General features: G+C 43.1%; 1 protein-coding gene across 2 annotated transcripts in view; it reads left to right on the plus strand.

Moving 5' to 3' along the window:
• Positions 1 to 1,119: 1,119 nt before the first annotated feature.
• Positions 1,120 to 21,855, plus strand: part of Stxbp6 (syntaxin binding protein 6) — a 213,430-nt gene continuing 192,694 nt past the window's right edge. The window contains exon 1 of one of the 2 annotated variants that reach the window (XM_057782927.1): positions 1,120 to 1,409. The gene's annotated coding sequence lies outside the window, so the exon portion shown is untranslated. Of the gene's footprint in view, positions 1,410 to 7,077; positions 7,256 to 21,855 lie in introns of those variants that run through there. The other variant, XM_057782928.1, reaches the window with a different exon arrangement.

Raw genomic sequence — 21,855 nt, forward strand, 5'->3', positions numbered from 1 at the left:
TCAGGCCTGGATGAGGTAGGACACAAAATGGAAAGGCTGACCAAAGAACTCGGCAATCAGTTTAAAGTTTTAATGCAGTATTTAAAAAGAAAGAAATCAATGCAAAAGTGCATGATAAAAATATCAAAATTTTAAGTAAAGGCAGGACTGGTACTATGGGGGCTTCCATTTGCTTCGAAATCTAAAATGCCTTGAAGGGGCTCTCTGGCAGCTAGATTGAGTCTAGCTTATCTTGCAGTGGCCTCCCAGTCCGATGTCCGTACTCCTGAAGCGTCCTCACAGTTAGTTCTCAAAGCCCCTTTCCGCACTAGTTACCTCTCTGAATGTGCCAGCATTTATCCTTAGCTTGCTTCTGTCAGGAAAACCTATTTCCCCTTGCACTTTGAAGGCAGTCTGAATCATCTTGGATCCTTTCCAGCACCTTCCCAAACCACCCTGGGCAGGCCCTTAGCATCTCTTTGTAGAACTCTGGTTCAAACTGGCTGAGCAGCCACTGGACCCAGCCATGGATTTTTGGTCTAGACTCTAGAATGTTGTTGTTATTGTTGTTGTTGTTATTACTACTTAATTCTATGGCAAGATTCAGTAACCGCAATATTTTGCATGAAAAAAGCTATATGTCGACCAATTATTTATTTGTTCATAAAATAAAATCCAGCAAACCCAGGTCTAATCCTTTCATGATAGCAGTGGGCATTTCTAGCAGGACAGCTGCGCTGCCTGGGGAGCTCTCTTAAACTGGCCTCCTCCTTCCCGCTTCCCTCATTTACTGGGCTTGCCAGGCCCCATTAGCTCTTGGATTTTGTCACCCTTGGTAAGCTTGGGACCGAATAAAACCCCACCTGCTGGGCCCACATTCCTGTAGCCTGTATTTTAGTTGTCCTTTAATACCGGCTGGCAGAGGCTCGCAAAATCAGCCCACCTTTCCAGCCCACAAACTTCTCACAACCCTGCGACTCTCACTGCCTTGCTCTCGCTGACCCGCGCCCCTGGGCCCGCCTCCACTTGTCCCCTGGGCTCCGAGCCTGAGGCCCATCCCCCGAGCCCTCTGCCACCGATCTTTGCCCCGGGCCAGGGCGCTCTGGCTCGCCCACGGCCGCACTGGGCATGCTCATAGGCAGCGGCGGGGGCAGGTTGGCTTTGCTAGCTCGCACTCGCGGCAGCGGGCTGGCGCGAGGCTGCAGCTGGAGCTCCGGTGCCGGGACTTGGAGTTGCCAGGAGTTTCCCCGACCCCTCCCTCCTCGCTGCGCGGCAGCAGGAGCCCGCGCGGGAGCGGCAAGCAGCGAGCAGACAGCCAGCCTGGTCCGCAGCCCCGGTCTCCGCGCGGGGCAGCCACGGGGGAAGCAGTGTCTCCGGTTGGGACGCGTGCCGCGCACTAGGCACCGCCCGAGCACGAGCCGGGCTGCACGGTAAGCTCGGGGACGCGGGGAGGCCAGGCCACCCGGCGTACAGTGGCAGCTACCGTAGCTGCCCGCTGGGATGCGCGCTGCGGGGCAGGCGCCGAGGGTAGGCGCGCGGGAGAGTGGCGCGAGCAAGTTGGAGGGCGGCGGGAAGAGGGGGCTGCACGCCTGGCGCAGCTGCTTTGTGCGCGCGAAAAGGGATCTGGCTCGCTGATTCTCCCCGAACCCGGGACCTGGAGTGCAAGAAATTTTGGTCTTAGCCTGGAGGACAGTTTCCTTTGAGAAAGTTGGTGGCAGAGCGGAGCCCTTAGGTTTGCATGGCAGGCTCGACAGAACGGCCCCCAAGGGTGCCGCCTGGAGACTTTGGTTATGGAGAACTCTGGGTCGCTGCGCCCCTAGTCAGAGCTCTCTCAGCTGAAATTAGCGAATCACCCCAATCTATGAATCCTGCTGTCTTCTAGGAAGATCGTTGCTGCCAAAACTGAGGCAGATACTTCTTGCGGGACAGGCTTCTGGCCCCCATATCTTTTTTGCTCCTGTGCCTAACCTAAGAAATGGTCAGGGGGCTAGGTCAAGGCTTCCTCTGAGCTCCGGTTTTTTTTTTTTTTTTTTTTTTTTTTTTTTTTAAAGAATGCTCCAGAATTCGGCTCAGGCATGTGGCAGGTCTGGGGTAGAAGTTAGCTTGCTTCCCCCTGCCCCCCCCCCCCCGACTTTTCCCAGGTTTACATCATTACAGACCCCAGGACCCAAAGGTCAGTTAGAGAGTTTAGAATGGTGCCCAATTCTTCAGGAAGAGTGCATGGGAGCTTGTTTGCCTTGGACTTCACAGCAACCCTCTCCTGTTTCTAGCATTCTTCCACCCGGACTTTGTGGGAAGGAGTAAAGCCGGGGCAGAGGGCTGTCTGCTTCATTACATTGGCTCCTAAGGTCTTTTGGGAGGCTCAAGGGTCTGAGCCTGGTTGTAGCATAGTGCAAGGATGTGGAGAATGTCTGTGTTCGTTCGTCCTGGGTCCACTTTTTTCACTTTTTGTTTTGAGTTTTAGGGTTTTGCCTACACACCAGTCAGAGCGGAGTTGTCATAACAGGGTGGGGTGTTGGGAAGGTGGAGGGGGGGGGGCTGAAGTGTGCGGAGGAGCTTCAGCCTGGGCTCTCAGTGGTTGTTTGCCTTGTCTAGGAGGCTGCTATGGGAGGAAGCCCGGAATGATTATGCAGGCTAGAAATAAGCCTCTCTCTCTTTCTTCCTTCCCTTTTTGATTTTCTCTTCTACCTTTCCTCGCTTTTGGCTGAGCACCTTGGCTGGTTGGTGTGTGAAGTGTGTAAAGGGGCCCTGTGAGGAAGTGTTAGTGTTTTAGGACCACACCGTTTCTGCTGTATGCTTTTCTCTTGGGTTCTCCCTTGGGGAGTGCACATTTGGGGAGAATTTCCAGATGTCCGGATTCCATTGGTGGGGCTATGCCACACAGGTTCTATAGTCAGACAGACAGACAGACAGACCAGAGCCCCAGATTTCCCCGATGCCAGGGCTGGTGGGCAAGCTAATGCCACTCTGAACTTCACGGCTTTTCTCATTTTGTCTTTGTAACAAATAGGAGATGGTGGTGACACTATTGCTCTCCGTGGCATTTGTGAGCCTTAAATGGGGCCGTGGAAATGGAGAGAGCTAAGGAAACAACAAGGCGGTGTCTGCACCTTCCACATTGTCCCTCCGTACTGTATCCAGCTTTAAAAAGTCTGTTTTTTCTTGATGATGACAGAGCCAAGCCTCCTCCTGCTATGCAGTCTTCACTACAAGGTTTAGCTGCTGACGATTTGCACACCTTGCCCAGCTTTTCTTGGGTCTATGGGTTGGAAATCCCTCTTTTCTGTCTGAGGGAGGCAGTGTGGTATAATGGAGGAGAAGGTGGGGCCTGTGTTAACACTGCTCACAGGCCTGGGGCCCCAGAATTGTCTGTGTCAGCAAGGCTTTCTTTCCTTTGTGATTCGAGGCTGGTGAGGAAATCAGCAAATCCTGCCTTAGAGCTCTCTCCTCATAGTGACCTTGAACTAAGGACTCAACCTGTCTTTGGTAAAAACAGTCTGTGAGATTAAACACCAATTTAAGTGGCAAGGACGGGAGAGACTGCATGCCACCCAGTTAACACGGATTTAATGAGGGCCCTGAGCTTCCCTAGAAACACACTCTGAGCCGAGAGCAGAGCTTTCCAAATATGAGCATTAGGCCTTGCTAACCCGTAGATTGCTGGTTTCCACTTTCAGTCTCTAGGTTTAGAGCAGAGGTACAGCAGTTTGTGTTTCTAACTAGTCTCAGATGGTGCTGGGCTGTTCCCATGTCTATAGAATCACGTATTTGTATAGGAGGAGAAAGAGATGAGGGCTGTTCCAAATTGTCAGGATTTTAGTTCTTCATAGTAGAAGCAGGGTTTCTTAATTGCTGTAAGCATTTTAAACTCCAGGACGCGTGCCAGCTTCCCTTCCTCATTTTACTGATTCTAGTCCCTTTTCGGATGCACTATTTTACGAAAAGATAAGATTGCCCCTTTTGGTAGACATGGTGATCATGCTTTGGTGGAGAGAGATTGGTGATCCTTATATGTATACAAATCTCTGGGACAGTCTCTTGCTTATAATTGATGTGGGAGGCTCAAGTCCAGTGTGGGTGGTAGCACCCTGAATGGTGTTCCTGGGTTCTTTAAGTAAGCAAGTTGAGCAAGACATGGCAGCAAGCCAGTAAGCAGTGTTCCTCCAAGGATCCTGCCTATGTTCCTGCTTGAATTCCTGCCCAGACCTCCTTCAGCGATGAACTGTGATTGGGACACGTAAACCAAATGAACCCTTTCTTCCTCAAGTTGCTTTTGGCCATGACATTTCCTACAGCAACAGAAAGCAACGTAGCACGACAGGTTAAGTCCAACAAGTATTCTGTTTCTCTTTTTGAGGCTCTTGGCATTTAGTTTGCACACAGCATTGGTGGCTGGAACGATGTGGTTTAAGGGACAGCTAAAATGACCAGAATGCACATTTAAAAAGGAGTTTTACTGATGCTTTCTCTGAACACACAGCTTGCTCGGGCCTTCTAGAAGTGGGAAGTGGACCCCGTGCCAGTTGACCCATGGTGATCAGACTGACTAAGATCTTCCATGTTTTCTGAAGGATGATGGCCTTGGCAGTGACCTACAGCTTTCAGAGGCTGCTATGCGTTATCAGCAGGGTGCCAGAGTGAATTAGCTTTTTAACATTGTTTAGACTCAACCAATCCAAACCATTTTTCCTTGTCTTCCACACTGTGGATGGTCATGTGCAGGGAGATCTTACTATGACTTGCAATGACTTGTTATGACCTAGATAGATTGTGTCTGCATTTTTAACTAGTTTGTATCAGAGAGTCACCAGGAGCCTCCTTGAGGCAGGACGGTTTCTGGGGAAGAAATGAAGTTTATATAATACAGCACCCAAATCTGGGCATGTGACATCAGTTAGCACTTTCACTACTACTTATGTTGCCAGGCCAAATGGAATCCCGGCTAGCCCGCCCTCAGCTTTATCTTAGCTTTCCATTTGTGCTTTGTTTTAGCATTAAAATGATTAACAGTGGGGAAACTTATCAGTAGATCAGAAGCCTATTCAAAAACTCAAGTGTGCCTCTCAATGTTTTAGTAGATAAAACTGAAGGCCCGAGCCTGCCTTCCTGACTGCAATCAGCACCTAGAGAAGGAGCAGTTGCCAGTCTTAAGATTCAGTGGTTCTCCTAGCACGAGCCATGCTCCAGCTTCAACCCTCCTCCCCATAACTTGATGTGTGTATTTTGGGTGGTACGCTTATTTTTGCTGCTATTCTGATTGTTTTCTTTCAGGAGTGTGAGTAGTCCCTTTCTTGACACTGTTGTTGACTTTGCTCAGCAGGAACTCCCTGGTGTCTTTGTTTTCTTAATACGTCTATTGTGCGACAATCATTATCATATTTCATTTCTCCTTGGTTGTCACTGTCGGTGTTGGGTCACAGGGAGTCAAAACCCAGCACCATTCTCAGCTTTCCTGAGGGCGCTTTAAACAACAACAAAAAAGTCCCTGGAACACTGTACTAGCTCAGTTCTAAAATACATTTCTGTGTTATTTGTTCTTCATTTCAAAACTTCTTTAAAAAGCAGACAGCATTTACACATTATGCGTCCATGTGTATTCTTTTTGGTAACATGCTAAGAGTGTCTACCAGCAGATGACATTAGAAAACAAAGCAAATAGACTTTATTGTCTCCATATAAAGTGTTTTCCCCTCAGTGCTGTCCTGCTGATAGAATTGAGCAATAATTGGATTAGCTCAGCAGTTCTGAGTGTGTTGGAAGGATGCTGTTGGGGTGGATGTTAATAGGTGTGTTCTTCTAGAGCACATATCTGTTTGGGGAACCCTAGCTATTATTTTCCTCTCATACAGAGACGCTCAGCGTGTGCACCGTCATATCAAAGAAACTGAGGGGTACCCCATTGAATGCTGTCAATAGATACTCCCTCATAGTCATTCTAGACAGGATTTCCCATATCATAAGGCATTATTGAGTTTGTTTATGAATCACAGGGGATGTTCCACTAAATTAGGAAGTACTAACAATTCCAATATGCTCTATAATACTAGTACGGATGAAGTGGCCTCACCTACTATATTCCTAAAATGTTAGGGACATTTTCTGGATATTGGTTGATTAATCAGTTCTGTAAGGGATGACTGGCTTATACTGCAGAGGGAGAGTTTTAAGCCATGGTAGCTAAGAAAATCTCCAGAAAAAGGCAGAAGTGTGGTAGTGTGAATAGGGAACCCTACTCGTCTGCACACGCAGGACATTTTGGGTTGGTGGTATGATGCAGTAGGACCATGGGGACAAGCAGTTGTGTCTGTGTGAATGATGGTCAAGGCGCACAAAACAAGAAATGGTGCCTTGCTCAGCATGAGTCTTAGAGACCCTGTGGTGGTGGTCCAAAACACCTGTTCTGTGCTTTCTCGATTCTGAAGGAAATTCACTAAGGTTACAGGTAGGTTCTGATGATGGCAGGAGAGATGTTTGTGGGCGGTCGAAGGAGATTGCAAAGTGGGAGGACTGGTTCAGGGAGTGAGAGTGGAGTTGATGATGGAACACCATTGTCCTTGCACAGTGGAACTCATGCGGCAGCTCCATGGAAGAATGCTGGGTAATGAGAAGGACTTTCCAGGAAGAGGGTTTCTCCCTAGAGTTTCAAAAATAGCAAGAAAGAACTCTCACCATTCAACAATAAAGAGGCAAATCACCCAATTTGAAAGCAGATAGAAATTTGCATAGCTATTCCTTTAAAGAGGACTGAAAATTTGCTCAGTGCCATTAGTCAGCAAGGAAATGTAAATCAAAACCACAAGGAGACACCTCCCATCTATCAGAGTGACTGTGAGAAGACACAGGGAGTAATCGGGCCTTCACGGAGAGTATTGGTGGGATGTGAACTGTGCATGCAGTTTGGAAAACAGCTGGATGGCCCTTCAAAACGTAAAACATGGTCTACGAAAAGAAGCCCTCCCCTCCTAAGAATATTCCCAAAGGAAGTGCAAGCATGTCAAGATAAACTCTTAAGAGTGAATATTTATAGCAGCATTAGTCATAGAGCTCAAAGATGGTAAGAACCTTCCTCCATCAACCAGCAAATAAACAAGACAAAGTATGTCCCTACAGTGGCAAACAGTCTTTCTGTGAAGAGGAATGAAGTTTGGATTCATGCTACAGCATGGCTGAGCCTTGAGCCTACTCTGTGAAGAGCGGGCCCCAGAATTCTTTCTGAACTGCCCAGAAGAGAAAGCCCAGAGTGTTCGAAATGAGTGTGAAACAGGAAGTGACTCTGGTGAGCTTGGGGTTTTTCTTTTGGGGGTGATGCAATGTTTTGGAATTAGATGGTGATGGTTACATAATTTTTCGTAACTATTGAGTTGCATACTTTAAAAGGGTAATTTTTGTGGTATATGAATTACAGCTCAATTTAAAGAATAGAAAAAAGTGTGTGGTGGCCTGAGAGTTTTAAAAGGGGCCTAAATATCAGCTTCTGCTACTGGAAAACCATCTGGCTTACTTATTTCTCCGTATCTGTGGGACCTCTAAGGTCCTCTGTGAACTTTCAGTAAACTCCCCTCCCCCATATTGAAAGGATTTTACTCCTTCACCCCTGGGTCCCTGGTGAATGCCTGTTGTCTTCCCATCCCCTCCTGTTTCTAGATTCCCCTTCTGAGACAAATTCCATATTTGGGCTCCCTGATCCTCTTCCAGCAGAGGTTCTAATGATCTGGCAGCTCATACGTAGCGTCTCCCTTCAGATTTGACTCTGGTAGACATTAATGTCATCTACGGGTTCCTGGAATTCCGTCAAGATCTCCCTCCTCGATTTAAATCAAACTGTATTCAGACCTCCATGGGCTAAATCCTAGTGTGTGAGCATCAGTGTGTCTGAGCCAAGAGTTATGAAGCTCTAAGTATGTTTAACACCACTGGGGCTGAGGCAGTTGTCCTGTGGGCGGAGACACTCTTCCTTCTATCCTGGCTTGGTGGAGCAGTGCTCAGCAGAATGCTGGAAGTGCCAGGGGATCATGTTTGAATGCTGACTCCCGCTCAGCCAACTGCTGTGGCACTTGAGATTCTGCAGTTCTGTCCAACCAGGAGTTGACGCAGATGCTGTTTCCCCATGTGTCATAGTTAAAGTGAAGCTGATATCCTGCAGAGAAGGCAGCTTTGGGATGGGGTGGAACTGACTGTGAATCACAGCTCTGCCCTGTGTCTGCTACGGGACCTTGGCAAGTTAATTACCACATGGGCCAGTTTTCTTCCACATCACAGTAAGACAGAACTCACAAAAATGTGCTTAGCATAACGTCTCAGATTAACATTTCTTTTTGCTTTTTCCTTTCTCCAAGGGCCAGGAATTCCATGGTGAAAACTAAGGCCAAACAAAACAGTATATATATATATATATATATATATATATATATATATATATATAAAAGAACGAGTTGTGTGCATGGGTTGGTATAGGGAATGGCATATGAGATTTAATCTCAGTCCTCAGGGAACAATTTTCTATTCATATTACCATACTTTGGGTGTGGTTTCTGTCACTCTCAGCTGAGTCTGGGTCATTTTAAGTCATGATGAGTCTCTAGTCGGCTTTTGTGGGTCGTCTTTTGCTGACCAGTAGGCCATCAATGACCGAGCTGTCAGTCAGTGCCACCATTCCTTGATAAAGCGCAGATTTGCCCATCTTTGTCTTGCTGTCTTCTGCCTTTCTTACTGATACTAATCTCTAAAGCAAGGGAGGCAAATGAAGGGAGCAGATGCACACAGGTGTGCAGCCCCAGAAGATGTTTCGACGGTTAAGATGGCAAATATTTGCTTCCTGGTGACCTTTGGAAAGCCTGGCTGCTTCACTGCCTTCTCTGAGTCTGTTCACCGTGGGTGGTTAGGTGGAATTAGGTTAGTAGGGAACAACCGAAGAGGAATCCAGAACTAAAGCCATCACCATAGTTGTAGCTGGCGTCTGTACTGGGTGCTGTGTGGAGTCTCAGTGTCCTGTATGGTTAATTGACTAGGAATAACCCCTTCTGGCTGTCCACATGGGGGTTTACCCAACAGTTACCATGTGAGTTGGTGATTGTGGACTTTTGTTCTGCTTCCGTCACCTTCACTGTGTGCAATAGAAGCGAATAGGAAATCATGTTTATATTTCAATTTATAGAGCTTGATTGCTTTCTTTTGGGAAACAAGATAGAAGTACGATCTTTAAGACAAACAAATCCAGTAAATCTAAACAGTTTCCAGTTGTCACAGTCTGAGGATCACTGCTTTTGTAAGGGTGACAAATGGATCCCATGAGACCCTGTCCCACATTCTGTTTGGCTCTTGAAAGTGGGAAGTGTCTGATTTCTGGGGCACGTGATGTGTGTGTTCTAGTTACTTTCTGTAGCTATAGGTATCTATGTTTTGTCTGGTAGGGCACAAATCAGTGAGGCTTTTTTGTTTTGGTTTTAGACTGCCTTGAAAGGTGTTGCCTCACATAACCTAAGGTGAAAGCTCATAGTTCCTGGTGATTGTGAAGTCAGTATTGTTCTTGATGAATTTAATCTACCCTATCATTAAATAGCAGCGAGGAAGCTGTCCTGCTCCTGAGGGGTGTAAATCTGGGTGTTCCTGAAGTCAGTCCTTTAAAATTAAATCTGTAGACAACTATAACAGTAATTACAAAACCAAGCAAGCCTCTATTTTGATGCTAAGATGTTGTGCTTGTGGAAGGAGCTCAGTGCTAGGAATGAGCATCTTTCTCCCCATTTTCTTCTGGTAAGTGCAAAATGAGACTGTCAGATCCCTTTCTAATATTGCCAGTTACACAGTGGTTTATCTTGTATTTAATTTTGGCAAAAGAATGAACCGAGAATTCTGAACTCAGATGCCTTTTTTGGGAACTGTCTTTGCTCTCCGGCCCCACGGAACTGAAGTCCTTCAGAAGCAGGAATAGGGATCTTGACATGTAGTTTGCTTGCATCCCTGCAGATACTATGCACATCTGGTAGACAGCAAAGAAACAGTAGTGTGTGGAACTAGACAGCTGCTTCCTTTCGGATTCCTCGTCACTGTCTAGTCTATTAATGATTCTGCCAGTGTTGCTTTCCTTATGTAACTCTTGCCTACAGATTATGTACGCCACGGTTTTGAATACTTTACAATAGATCCCCTTAAAACAGCCAGCACTTAGAAGTTTATAGAAATATGTAGCACTTTTATGTTCTATGCCTTTTGTTTTGCGTTTATTTTAATAGACAAGTGGAATCGTATGTGTCTATGGTGTATGACATGTTTGATATGGGTGTGCATTGTAGAATAACTAAGTCAAGCTCACCATGCATTACTTCCTGTTTGTGTCAGACAATTGAAATCTCTCACACAGTTTTCAAGTACACAACACACTGGTGTTGATGACTGTCATTTTGTTGAGTGAATCTCTTAAATTTATGTCTCCTAACTGAAATTTTTGTATCCTTTGACCAACATTTTTCATGTCCATTATCCCTTTGTAACCGCTATTCTATCCCATACTTCTAGGAGTTTGAAAGTATGACTTCTGACCCCTGGTTTTGTTTGTGAGATTTATCTATGTATGGTGTGTGTGTCACAGTAGCTTATTCATTTTCAACGGTAGATAATACTCCTGTGTATGGATATGCAGTAACTACATATGACAGATTTGAATGGTTTTCAACCCTAGTAAGAATACTGCTGATGTGAACGTTTGTGTTTATCTTTCTGGGTGACTATGGTTTGCATTGCTGGTTGAGTGTGTGTATATGATTGCTGCATCCTAAAGAGTTACGCGAGCTAGTTCCATGTCAACTTGTTGCACACTGGAGTTATCTGAAAGGAGGGAGCCTCAACTGAGAAAATGCCTCCATAAGATCCAGATGTAGGGCATTTTCTTAATTAGTGGTTGATAGGGGAGGCCCCTTCTCACTGTGGGTTGTACCATTACTTGGCTGGTGGTCCTGGGTTCTATAAGAAAGCAGGCTGAGCTAGCCATGATAAGCAAGCCAATGAGTAGCACTCCTTTATGAGCCACCGCATCAGTTTCTGCCCCCAGGTTCCTGTCCTGTTGAGTTCCTGTCCTGACTTCCCCCAGTAATAAACTCCGATGTGGAAGTATAACACAAACAAACCCTTTCCTTCCAGCTTGCTTTGGGTCGTGGTGTTTCATCACAGCAATAGAAACTTTTACTAAGACAAGTTAGTACCAGGATAGTTGGGTGCTGCTGTGACAGCTGCTGTGACAGCTGACTTGTTTTTGGAAAGATTGCGGAAGGACTTTAGCACTTTGGGCTAAAGAACAATTGAGTGTTGAGAGCTCAGTGAGCTGTTCTGTAGAAACTTGGAAGATAAGAATGTTGAGAGCAGTTCAGACAATGAAGGTCTCGGTTGTAAAGTGTAAACAGAGACTGCTTGTTCATTTCCCAGCTGCCCAGATCCGAATAATCACACAGAAGCTATATTAATTATAACACTGTTTGTCCTGTTAGCTCAGGCTTCTTATTAACTAACTCTTACATCTTAACTCATTTCAATTAATCTGTGTATCACCACAAGGCTGTGATTTACTGGTAAGGAAACAGTGTGTTCTTCTTTTTAGGTAGCTACACGGTGTCTTATGACTCCACCTACTCTTTCTCTATCTCTGTTTGGATTTCCCACCTGGGTTTCCTCTGCTAAGCCATTGGCCAAAACAGCTTTATTTATTACCCAATGAAAGCAACACAGAAGGACATCCCATGCAATCTCCCTCTTCTGTCTAAATAAAAAGGAAAGTTTTAACTTTAACATAGTAAAATTACCTATAATAAAATAGTTATCAAGCAAGAATTATAGTTACACTATTTAGTCCATTTACATTTGGCAAATTAAGGAAAATACTCTATCATTTATCCTATCTTTGTGAGTCTAAAGTTTTATATCTAATTTATCCTTTATCATAACTAAGGAAAACTATAACTGTAACTATCTGTCTTCAACTCTTCAAATACCACAGAAGGATATAATATTACCTAAGGAACAGGAAGTGCGTTGTAAGCAACTTCCAAAGTTCTAGAATTGACAGAGACATTTTGCTACCTGGCCAGTCACCCAGAGTTCTTCAGTAATGTTGGGGCATCCATCTTCAGCCTACAGGCCCATAGTATCTACCAGACTTTTCCATGAAGCAGGAAATTTGAAGATCTGTTCTGCCCTATAATGGCAAAGTTCATCAGTTGGTTTCTTCTGTGCCCTCAGAATGTCTGGCAGTTTCCTCTGTGAAGCAGGAATCCTGGAGGACCATTCTATTTTTTTTTTTTTTTTTTTTTTTTTTGGAAATTTTAGTAGTCTTGTTAAACTTTTCTGTGGTTCTGCATGTCCGGTTCATATAGCATACCATTAAGCTTTCCATGCAAGAGCAGTTCTTGTCCACATGGGTAGCCTTGTCACATTGAATGCACATTCCATAACGAATTTCTTCAGTGTCCATCAATGTCTCTGAAGTAATTGGTGCTGCCAGAAACAGACACGTCTCACTGTCAGTAAAAGTCTAAGTTCTTAAAACATTTTAAATGCTAAGTTCTGTAGGTCTTTGAAAGATTTGAAGAATACTCATCTGAAATATATCTCTGTTCATCTAGAAAACCTCACAAACATAACTACATTATAGATGACTATTAATCTGTATTTCTTACACATTACATTTTTTAATTAGCTGTACACAATACCTTAAACAAGAGCAGAAATAGTGTACATAGTATAACAAAATCAACCTCAAATATGTATTAAGATCCATACCAATGCAAAGAATTCATCTCTACATCATATCCTCCCCCCCTTTTTTTGAAATTGACTGTAACCATTAATCACTTTTAATCAACCCCTTTTAAATGAAAATAAACATTTATAAACAGTCATTTTGGGTATTTTGGCGGAGTTTTCTCCAAACTGCTTCCCGTTATTTGTTGGACAAATTATTTTAGGTTTCATGGATCTTTTGGGGAGTCTTGTTTCATCAAATCTTATTAGCCTTGAAGAACTCCACAGGTTCTGATCTTCTGTGGAAACAAAAGCAGAACCCCTTTTCCAAAGTAACATATCCTTAGAGTCAAAGTTTGAAGTCAAGATACGTTTATGTTGGTTTAACTTAGCATCCCCCAGAAACAAATGTCTCACTGCAGTCAAAAAAATTCAAAGAAAGTACAATAATTTGCATAATCTAGACTCTCTGTGTACATGGCTTATTTCTTTTTTACTCTCTTTATTCTTTTAATTTACTACTGTCTGTGCTCTTTCTTCTCTCTCCTAAGCCCATGTACTTTTATCCAACACTGTGACCCATTTAGAGGAATATGTCTTTATTGCTTGTCTGTAATTATTTTCTGACCTGAAGTGCTTTTTTTTTTTTTTTTTAATGCTAAGCAGGTGTGGCTTGGACCAACTCCACAGTCATGCCTGCTGGTTCTACTCCATCCAATATGGTAGAGGTATGTTCACTGCCTGTGTGAGTCGTGCTCACTGCCCCAGCTCCAAGGAAGTAGTGGTCTGTGTCGTGATTAAGCAACTAGTAGCACACTGCTAACAAACCCCATTTAAGTGCAGGACCTCCTGAAAGAGCCAGAGTTCATGCTGCCAGCATAAACCTGGAAGCTGCTGTATCTTAAAGAAGCCACACAAGTTTTTGTTGCTAATGCTGAGTCAGGAAGTCTTCTTTTAAAGGAAACACGCTTGCCTCTAGCAAACAGAGCCCACCTGAAAAAATGCTGCAACCAAGAAGCCGTGTTTAACTCTGTTCTTTTATGTTTAGAATTTCTTCCCAAGCTTTCTCAAGCTTTATGTAGATGTAGTTGACTCACTCGCCTAGACCCTAATAATCACAGAGAAGCTATGTTAATTATAGCACTGTTTGTCCTGTTAGCTCAGGCTTCTTATTAACTAACTCTTACACCTTAAATTAACCCATTTCTATTAATCTGTGTATCACCATGAGGCTGTGGCCTACTGGTAAGGGTCCAGTGTGTACTTCTCCTTTGGCAGCTATGTGACGTCTCCTTAACTCTGCCTACTCTATATATGTCTGTTTGGATTTTTCTGCCTGGCTTTATTCTGCTAAGCCATTGGCCAAAATAGCTTTATTAATTATCTAATAAAAGCAACATGTATACAGAAGGCCATCTCACATCAGTAAAGTTTCAGAGGGATAAAAGCAAAGAACCTACTGGACCTTTTGTGTGAAGAATCTGTTGTGTCTGGTTAGCTAGAGCTGAAAAGTTGGCTGTGATTTATACGAGTAAAAAGCATTAACTACTAAAGAAAAACTTGTGCTTTGCTGGGACAATGGATACTAGTCAGTGGGAGCTAAAGACTTTGTGATGATTAAAAGGAGACCAGCGTCACTGAGGTGAAATCTTCTGGGAAGTGTTTACTAAGGGTTAGCATGCATAATCTGTGCTCCAGAAGTGGCCAAGATCGTACCTCATTCTGGCAACCAAACTTGGTAGTATGAGAGTCACCCATGCGGTATGGGTTTTGAAGGTGTCAGGAGGTCATGGAAAGCAACTAAGACTTGTCATGTGACAGGGCAGGAGCTTCTGAAGAGAGGCCTAGAGAGGCTATTGGGGAAAGTGAATCTTAGTTACAGCAGAGACTCCAGAATTCAGTACCGTGGGGTGATCATGAAGAACAGCGGCAGTGGTGGAGTGGAACCAGTTGGAGTCCAGAAGACAAGCTGTGTGTGCTGCAGAGGGCAGAAGTGACAAACAACTTTGAGGATCCCAGAAGTTTCTGAGTGGATCCCAGATAATTAGACATTGAGTTATTTATGCTTTTGGAATTTGGTTTTGCTTCGTCCATATTGTGATTGTACCCTGATTCATCCCTCTGGAAGTAAGACGACAATATTTGATTTCTTTTGTTTGTTTTTATAGGACCTCAGAGTTGAGATGTTGAGTTTCAGAAGCCTTTGGATTTTACTGCTCCCCTGCTCTCTGAAGGGGATGTCTCAAGACAGGATTTCTCTGTTTAGCCCTGGTTTCCTGGACCTCACACTGTAGACCAGGCTAGCCTCAAACTCAGACTCTGCCTCCCCCCCAAGTGCTGTGCCACTACTACCTGGCTCACTCTTTGGGTTTTAGAAGAGTCTGGTGATTTTAAGAAGACTGAATTTTTAAGTGTTTGAATTTAAGACTGTGGGGCTTTTAAAATTTGGACCATTTATATTAATGTGTAATCTTAAGGAAGAACAAGAAAGGGTTATAGCTTAACAGCTATGTTAAGTTGACAAGGGATCAATCGTGATGTCTAGTTTTATGTCACATTGACCCCAGCTGGAGTGATCTGAAATGAGGAAACCTCAATTGACAAAATACCTCCATAAGATCTGTTTGAGACCTTTAAATTTTTTTTTTTTTTTTTTTTGTGAGATTGATGAGGTGGTGGTCATGGCTTCTGTAGGAAAAGCAGGCTGAGCAAGCCACAATGGAGCAAGCCAGTAAGCAGTCCTGCCTCCAGGGTTTTTGCCCTGACTTCTTTCAGTGATGAACTACAGTGTGGAAGTGTAAGCCAAATAAACCTCTTCCTCCCCAACTTGCTTTTGGTCCTGGTATTTGGTCATGACAATAGAAACTCTAATAAAGACATGAACAGTTTTCTATTATACTCATTTATACTTTATTAGATTTGAGTTTGAATTCTATAATTTTACCAACATTTAGCTTGGTAAGTCATTTTGGTTTTAGTCATTCTGATGTCTGTATAGGGCTTTATTATTATGGCATTGAATTATATTTCTCGTGTTACTGTTTGAAGCTTGACATGTTTTTATGTGCATATTAACAGTTGGATATATTCTGTGAAGTACCTGTTAAAGCTTCTTGCTTACTTTTCAGTTTGCCCACCCGGCAAATTACTGAGAACAGCCTCAGCATGAAGGTTCAGTGCCTAGTTATATCTCTTTATATTCTGGGAGATGAGGGCAGGGAGGGGTACGTAGAATCCTAAAACCCCTTTGTATGGAAAAAAACTCCCAAAGAGGTAGAGTTAACCTAGACAGTTATAAAGTTATGAGAGATTTAATCTATGGATGAACTTTTATTTTATAAGATTACTTTTGGAAGATGGGATAATATTGCTAAAGAACACTTTGTGTGTTCTTTTGAATAGTTTTCCTTGGTTTTAAAATGCTCTTGGAGCATGAATGTGATTTAGGGAAATAGCAATAGACTACACTCTAGATTAGCTCCATGGTACATTGGAATAACACACAAGACCATGTTCAATCTCTAGCACTGCGGAAACCAACAAAATACCACCTCTCGTGAATGTGGATGATCCTTCAACAGTGACTAAAGAAGGGCACTGTTCGTGTGACAGAATTTTTGTCTCTTTTGTGAGCACAAGGTATCTTAACAGAGTAGAGGAGCATTCCACTTCATCACTTCTGTAGTTGAAATAGCAACCAGAGGTGATTATGCCTAGAGAAGGTTTAGGGATAGAGAACATGATTCAGGAGTTGAGCCTAGCTGTGTTCCCATTTCCCTTTCCCCATCCTGCTTGTATTAGTCAGCTTTCGACTGCCGTGACAAAATGCCTGAGATCAGCAACTTAAAAGGAGACAAGCCTGAGTTTCCCTCTTCATGGCCGTCTATGGTCAGGTGGCCTTTTTGTTCTGGGCCTGTTGCATGGCATGACAGAATATCATGGCGGAGAGGGAGAGGAAGCCAGGAAGAAAAAGAGGAGAAAATTTCTTATTTTTGGATTTTTCGAGACAGGGTTTCTCCGTAGCTTTTGGTTCCTGTCCTGGAACTAGCTCTTGTAGACCAGGCTGGCCTCGAACTCACAGAGATCTGCCTGCCTCTGCCTCCCGAGTGCTGGGATTAAAGGCGTGCGCCACCACCACCCAGCTAGAGGAGAAAATTTCAAGGTTCCCGTATCCCCTTCAAAGGCCTGCTCTTAGTGACCTAAGTCCTTCCAATGGTCTTCAGGTAGCATGAACTTTTGGGGAACTCTTAAAGTGTTTTTTTTTTTCTTTCCCTTTGTTATTGATGTTGTTCCCTTGTTTTAAAAGAAAGAGTCTTGAGGTATATCCCAGGATAAGTTTAACCTCACTGTCCCCCACCCCCACCTCAGCTTCCCAAGTCTTGGGATCACTGCTATGTGTCACCATGTTTGGCCCATTGAGGGACATGTGAAATCTAGACCATAATATTGCTCCTCCTATGACAAATGAGAAAGGAATTACCTTTTAGCCAGATAGTCACAGTGAAATCTGTCCTTGTCCTGTCCTGTATAGTCTGTCTCAGGAACAGACTGAGGTTGAGTGGTGAGAAGCATCCTCCTGATACTCTGGCTTCAGGACACAGTGACTATGGCCGTGAAGGATTCTCAGGCCCTGTTGTTTGTATATGTTCTTCAAGGCTTTTCCATGTCCTGTCAGAACTGATTGGCTGGGCTGGAAACTTGGCTGTATCTGTTCAAAACTGGCAAATGCTACTCAGAAAATACTTCTGCCAGGCTAATAAACAAAGTCACAGTTGGAAACCATGTTCTATGTAGACAATAGTATTTTTCTACCTAGATATAAAATCTGACCATAGAGGAAGAGTATTGCTGAATTCTTTAATGTTTCTTCCTTACTGATCTTGAAAGCAAGTCATCCATTGCTCTTCCCTGAGATTGCGCGAGTTAATGTTTTTGGTGTGGAGTAAGGACTTATAGATATTAATACTATGTTCTGGGATAGTTTCTTTCTTATAGACAGTCAGCTGCCTTGATGTAGGAAGTGACTGGAAAAAGAGAATAGCCTTAACTATCCTTGGCTGGTTTTCACCCTTCCTGGACTCCTGAGAGCAAGGCCTAGTTGGAGTACTCCTAGGGCAAGAGAAGCCATCTGTTTTCTTGACTGCTCAGTGGGAACTCAGAATCCTGCAGAGTTCTCTGTAGACTCCTCACCAGTGAGGCAGAAGCCATGCTGTCCCTTTCTTTTGCCACACCTTTAATCTAAATTGCCTTGATTTTAAGAAATGATTTGTGCATATTTATAAAAACTTCCCTGGTAAGGGATTAAGATATATTCATATATTCTCTTCCTCTCTCTCTTCCTCTCTCTCTCTTCCTCTCTCTCTCTCTCTCTCTCTCCCTCTCTCTCTCTTTCATTCTTTCTCTCTCTCCCTCTCTTCCTTCTCTTCTTCCTCCTCCTCCCCTCCTCCTCCTCTTCTCCTTCTTCCTTTCCTCCTTCTCCCCCTCCCTTTCCTCTTCTTCCTTCTCCTCCTCTTCCTTGTCTATGTTTTTCTTCTCTCTTTCTTTCCTTCCTTCCTTCCTTCCTTCCTTCCTTCCTTCCTTCCTTCCTTCTTTCTTTCTTTCTTTCTTTCTTTCTTTCTTTCTTTCTTTCTTTCTGACAGGGTTTCTCTTTGTTACTCTGGCTGTCCTGAAACTTGCTTTGTAGACAAGGCTGGCCTTTAACTCTGATATTCTTCTGCCTTTGCCTGAACTTGGAGACCAAACCCAACGGCTTTTAGGTATAGAGAGATGTGCCTTTGCTGGGACTAAAGGCATGCACCCACCACTGATGTGGGATTCCCCTCTGTATGCTGTGAATATCATTGGTTAATAAAGGAACTGCTTTGGGCCTATAGCAGAGCTATAGTGGAACAAAGCTAGTGGGGAAAACTAAACTGAATGCTGGGAAAAAGGAGGTGGAGTCAGAGAGAAGTCATGTAGCCCTGCTGGAGACAGATGCTGGAACCTTGCCAGTAGGCCATGAGCCTTGTGATAAAATATAAAATAATAGAGATGGGTTAATTCTAGATGTAAGAGTTAGCTAGCAATACACTTAAGTAGTTGTCCAAGCAGTGTTTTAAATAATAAAGTTTCTGTGTGATTATTTTGGGGCTAAGCGGCTGGGAACCAACAAGCAGCCCCCCCCCCAACATACCACTACCTGCCTAAGAGATTTGTTTTTATACCACATTTAATTCCATAGAGGATTCCAGAGCAGGTGCAAAGAGGTGGGTGTTGCTAACACTTAACTGGTCTCATCCTCAATGGCTGTGAATAGCTGGCACGGGTATCCATCTAAACCACTTCCTTTATGATTACATTAACTTTTACGTGTGTAGATGTGTACATGGCAGAACTGGAGTGGCTGGCAGATGCCTCAACTTAATACTCATCTCCTGCCAAAAGAAAAATGAGAAAATAGTGCTCGGTATTTTTAATGTTGCAGTGAACAGAGGAAGCAGAAGATACACATTGTGATAGGCATAGTAAGGGCCTCTTGCATCCTTATTCTCTGGGAAGGAGTTAGGTCAGGTCCCAGTGATGGTGTTGGGTCAGTATGGTAAGCGCTGTTTCCCCGTAGATTGGCTGTGTTACTTTATAGCTGCAGTTGTCTACAGTTCTCTAACAGTTGTTTAAGCTCTTGGTTTGGGAATAAGGACATCACCCTAGTCACTGTGATATTAATTATATTAAGTACTTACAGTTGTAGACAGGTAGGTTTTAAGGACATTTTATGGATTTTTTGAATTCTATTATTTATATATTTTCTTTATAAACTTAGAAAGCAACACAAAAGGAGCTTGTCCTTTCATTCTTGGTTCATGTAGCCTTTAGTGTGACTCCTGAATTCCTTGAGCACTGTAATGTGCAGTCGTAGTAGTGAGCAACTGCAGAGTGTCATCAGAACCTGCAGCTATCACCCAGAAGTGTCTCTCAGTAGAGGCGTCAGACACGTATCAATAGGAACTATATTTCTAAAAGAAACTCCTACATTTTAAATCAGCTTAGCTTAGGTGAGGCATAGGAAAATGAATTCTAGTAGGTATTGAGAAAAAAACAGATTTTTCAAGAAGTCTATCATTGACATTTGAACAAGGGGAAAAGACAGTGGGTTTCATTTAAGGTCAGAGAAATATCTGTGGAGAGATACCATGTTTGTTTTGTGGGTAGCAGTGGTCATTTTAGCAGTTAGTATTGTTGGAGAAAAGTCTTGGAGCCCAACCCCAAGGCATGTAGACGTAGAGAGATGTGCTGCAGATCTTAGGAAACATCCTGAGGTCGTTCTGAGCCTTTAGTGTTTGAGTGCTGTTTTTTCTATTCATACCAAATTCAGCTTTCTTTAATCTGTAAGAGCAATGTAGTGACAGCAGTGCCTTAGGCGTCTGCCAGGGATACATATGAAAATTTGTGGAACCTGAAAGGTTTGACATGAATTAAAGGTGATCTTTAATTATATTTCTTCCTATCGTGCAGTCCTCCATACCACTAGTGGGCACTGTTGCTAAGTGGGCATAGCCCCCAGGATGACAGTTGACTCTTGGCAAATAAGGTCTATTTCTTGGATAAGTGCTCACCTATAGGTAAATTCCTACCTTCCTTCCTTGGTCCACATTCATCAAATATTATCTTTTATATTTATAAATATACAGTCCTTGTTACTTATCCCTTTGTAAGTGAATTAGTGGATGACTTTTGATTCATGTGACTCTGAAGACTGAAAAGGAGTGAAAGGGTCAGTCTGTTTTATTTTTTATTAAGAGTACGTTAGACTTCAGGGTCTGGCTTCCTCAGGTAAGTTTCAGCCTCAGGGTTGGCAGTGTGTCAAGGTTCTTGATTCTTCATAGAACAAAGAGGCCTGAGACCTGTAGCAGACTCCTGAACTGCCCTCTTAAGGTTCAAGAGTGACCCTGTGATGTATCTCTCTACTGTTAGAATGTTATCCTAAGTATGCCACAGCCGTGTTACTCTTTCTAGTTAATTTGAGATGAGGAAATCCTTGCTCTGCACTTTAAGACACACAAGACTAATGAACATACTGCTTGCGAGCTGCGTGCAGGAATCTTAAGAAAAACAATTGTAACACTCATTAAGGTAACTGAAGCAAATTTATTGGCCACTATCCTTTTATTTAAAATGTATTGATTTTAAAAAAAATGAAAAGAGAAATTTTTTCTCTCTACAGAAGATCTATTTTGTGAATATTATAAATTCACTGCTTTTAGCAGAAAAATTCCTCATGTATCTAATTAGATGTTTTAGTCTTCTCTTCTCCCCACCATTTTGTCTTTTTATGTAATTCTATTTTTTCCAATAGCAGCTGTATAGTTCAACCAGGACTCCACTTGAACCTAGGTAGGAACTGTAACTTTGTATAATTTAAAAATTTTCAAAGGTTCTTTATTTTATAGTCTGGTTTTCAGTTACCATCATTTTCTTAGACACTGTTACTTTGATTTTTAGTAACCAGATTAATTGTTTATGTATAAATAGGAAACCAAGCAATGACTTTGTCTTATTGTAAAATTAGTATGAAGATTTATAGCCTGATGGGTGTGGTGCTCCATGCACTTGAGAGACAGAGACAGGTTGAACTCTGGGAGTGTGGTCTACGTAGCAAGTTCCAGGCCGGTCAAAGTTATATGAGCCTCTGTATTAAAGCAAAACAACAAGGATTTATGGCTCTATAAATATTTTTGTTGAATTTGGCAATATTAAAAGTGTATCTGAATAAATAATTTGTAGTGTAAAATATTTTATGACTGTAAAGCATCAGTTATTTTGGTCTTTATGAGTTCTGTCCTTGGGACTTTTCAGTGTGTCTATCATACTGCTATGAATTCTCACAACAGTTCAGAACAGTTTTAACTCTTCCTTGGGTAGAAGTGAAACATTGATTGCATATACCGAGGAGACACCGATCTTCCTTTGAAGAGAGAGACCCTGAGTCATGCAGATGGACCACTGCTCTTCCAGAAAGCATGAGTGCTCTAGAGGCTCTAAGTGCCCCAGAGGAGGAGGGGTGGGGGAGGAGGGGGAGCCGATGACTCCGTCAGTCCTTGTTAAGCCCTGCTATTGTGGTGGCTATTGAAGCTATAGGAAATGTGATCTCTGATTGACATCTTTCTCTTC

This window comes from Chionomys nivalis, chromosome 10 (assembly GCF_950005125.1).
Source record: "Chionomys nivalis chromosome 10, mChiNiv1.1, whole genome shotgun sequence".
NCBI lineage: Eukaryota > Metazoa > Chordata > Mammalia > Rodentia > Cricetidae > Chionomys > Chionomys nivalis.